At 34.8% G+C, this 3,414-nt stretch overlaps 1 protein-coding gene across 1 annotated transcript in view; it reads left to right on the top strand.

Annotated features, from left to right (window-relative positions):
- LOC111087780 overlaps positions 1-3,414 on the top strand; it is a 41,523-nt gene that overhangs the window by 20,986 nt on the left and 17,123 nt on the right. The window contains exon 3 of the mRNA XM_022395643.1: positions 1,986-2,108. The gene's annotated coding sequence lies outside the window, so the exon portion shown is untranslated. The remainder of the gene's footprint in view (positions 1-1,985; positions 2,109-3,414) is intronic.

Below are 3,414 nucleotides of genomic sequence, written 5' to 3'. Positions count from 1 at the left end.
AAATTGTTTTTAGTGTTATCCTTACTAAGTAGTTGTGTTGTAACAGAATAGACAAGTTGTTTCTTGGTGTTATCCTTACAGATATATTGTGTTGTAACAGAACAGACAAAATTGTTTTTAGTGTTATCCTTACTAAGTAGTTGTGTTGTAACAGAATAGACAAGTTGTTTCTTGGTGTTATCCTTACAGATATATTGTGTTGTAACAGAACAGACAAAATTGTTTTTAGTGTTATCCTTACTAAGTAGTTGTGTTGTAACAGAATAGACAAAGTTGTTTCTTGGTGTTATCCTTACAGATATATTGTGTTGTAACAGAACAGACAAAATTGTTTTTAGTGTTATCCTTACTAAGTAGTTGTGTTGTAACAGAATAGACAAAGTTGTTTCTTGGTGTTATCCTTACAGATATATTGTGTTGTAACAGATTGGATGAAACTGTTTCTTTATTTGATCCGAGCGTGGCCCAGTGTTTAAAATTGCCGGACTATGGATCTGTGGATTCCATGTTAGCGTCTCTTTACCACAAAATAATTTTAAAAGCCGTTCCGCACATTGGAGCCGAGGGTGCATTATAAAAGTAACGTTCAAATTCTTACTATTCAGTTAATAATTTAAAATAAGGGACGGCTGAGCGCAGATAGCCCGTGAATAGCTTTGCCCGAAAACAAACTTTACGAATTTACTGTATTATAACAATTGAAGACGTAGCCGATATGTTCTTACCCTTGTGTGCATTTCCCAGGACTTGTTATAACGCACGACTGGTTCGGTATTTTGTACTGCCGCCTACATTATTGGTGGAAGTACAGACTGTCAGAGTTGTTGAAATGTTAGAAACCGGACTTGCGCAGAGAATTGGCATTTTGGATTAATTTATCTAATTTCATAATGGGGTGTGTTGGTGAACAAGTTTTCACTCAACTTAGGTCATGCAAGGTCAACTACAGCACCCGATAACTCTACCAGTGCATTATAGCCATTAAAAATCATCTGTCCACTTCCTGTGAACTTCAGGATACTGACCAAACAATAAAAAACAGGACTAATTGGGCAGAATTAAGGAGAAGATGGCCGCACCAGCCATGGAGTTGACCACACAATTTGTGTGAACTTTTGACGAGGTCGCCAGAAATGGAAGCTAAGCCTTTTGGCTCCCGTATTATTTACATGTGATTCATGGTTTCTTGTCACTGCCAGTAGCTAACTGGTACAAGTCTGGATAGCAACAAATGAGAAGAACGTTCAGTGAAATAACGTGGAACATTTTTAAATACATCTGTTTCAGCGACAGTTAATTTAGTCAAAATAAATGGACGTCAGATCTTTGGAGAGGCTTTTTAAGCAAAAAAAATCGGGTTTCGATACTCGTGGTGGGCAGATCACTAACAGCCCATTGTGTAGTTTTGTCCTTAACAATAAACCATTCGCATTATAATCACACAAAGGTAAAATAAAAACCGTAATGCTATTATCTTCTTATATTCAACCCTGTTATGTTCATTCAGCATCTCCACGAATCAAATTTCATCACAAGCGGATTTTGGCATAGAATGTCATTTGTCCATTAAAATATCAACGTTTTTTATTCGGTTTTTCGCAAGAGTCTGCTTGAAGGTAAGCCTTCCATATATTGGTTTTACTGAAATAGAAAGTTAATATATTTCTTAATGGTGTTGAGATCATATTCCCCAGAGGTTTTGTATCATATTATTATACAAATTAATATCCACGAGTTTCCTTGGACGGTATCTGTTTTGAAATACTTTAGATCCCCATTAAAGACTCATATTTTCAAGTTCCCTGAGGCTCTTTCTTACAAAGAAGAATAGAAATCGTCTTCAAATCGAGCGTTTTATTAAGTACCCCTAATATAGCTGTTGTTAATAAGAACTGTCTCTGCTAAGCTATTCGTTGTTTATTACTCTAGGTAGCTAAAGAACTAATTTCATTGTCATCTGAATCTACATTGTGTTCGTTACCTAGGTAACCAAGGAATGTCATCAGTTAAGAAACTCGCTGGAAGAGGCGCGTTGTAACTATAAGACAGCTCAGTGTGACGTATTAGCCCTGCAGGAAAAAGTCAACAATCTGGAGTCGCTTGTAAAGGTAATTACGCCATGCTAATCATTTGGAACTTTATTTAGCTTTTTAAAGACGTTGTGTCGGAAATTATCTGAAGGCATTTGTAAGCCGATATTTCCTTTTCCATTAATTAAATGTTTCATTTGGTTTGATTTTTGTTTAGTAGCTAAATTTTGAGCTACCTGATTGGATATAATTGTTTATTGACAAGCGAGCGATGAAGGCCGTTTAAGAGATACTGTCATTATTATCAAAGTTTCCTTTTGAGAAATGAATTAAAACTTAGGAACTTGTAACTACTGCAAACCAAAAGATAAAAGTATCAATAACTTCTAATGAAAATAAGATAGATTAGAATTAATGTAGCTAATTAATAATGAAGCCGAGTTATGCAAGTTTCGGGGAATTCCACCGAATTGGACAAGGGCAGATCAAGAAAACTAACACTAGGTTTCTCATAATGGTGAACTGTTTATTATGTGTACGAAGAATATATTAGTGGCATCAATGCTGAGTGTTTTTCAAATAATATAAAATTATAGGTTCACTGTGGTAAGCAAAGAGACAACATAAAATACCTACCATGGACATCCGCAGAAATTTTTTCCAGGGGGGGAAAGTAGTGTGAAATGAATAAAAAGACTTGTAATTTCATATACAAAAGCTGAATGAAATAAAAAAAAACAATAATTGTGGTCGGTTTAATTTAAACACATCTGTGCTCTGCCCACCATGGGTATCGAAACCCGGGTTCTATCGTTGCAAGTCCTCAGACATAGCGCTGTGCCACGGGGAGGGCGAAAGAATTATGTTTTTCATTTCCAGGGGGACAAGTCCCCTCGCGGACGGCCATGCACTATATATGTGATGTAGCTGATGGCAGTTTATTTTATAAACTTAGAGGAATCATTAATTAACTCGAATCATAAGTAAATTGGAATGAAAGCAAATATCAGAACTAGCGCTTAACTTAATAAATAATGTAGCTAATTTATTACACAACACAAACGTATGCATTCGTAACAACATTTTTTTTACCGAATTTCCTGTACTAGAACATGTAAACTTTTATAATTAAACAAAAATTAAGAGTGTGTGTTTTATTAAATATTTTGATTAAAAGCATCTTTACCGAAATCTAAGTATTAAGTTTTGTTTGAAGTGTTTGAAGTTTTTTGTTGTTTTTTTCAGGACTAGTAGCGGTGAATAATAAATGTTTAGTGTTATGTTGTTTTTGTTAAATTATTATTTCAGTCATTTTTCCCCTTAAATTTCAACGTTTATTAAACATAGATTCGTGACCTGCTTTTGAGACCAAATGTAAAGATTC

Source organism: Limulus polyphemus, unplaced genomic scaffold (genome assembly GCF_000517525.1).
Source record: "Limulus polyphemus unplaced genomic scaffold, Limulus_polyphemus-2.1.2 Scaffold2619, whole genome shotgun sequence".
In the NCBI taxonomy this organism is placed as follows: Eukaryota; Metazoa; Arthropoda; class Merostomata; order Xiphosura; family Limulidae; genus Limulus; species Limulus polyphemus.
This window is presented reverse-complemented; position numbering and strand designations above follow the sequence as displayed.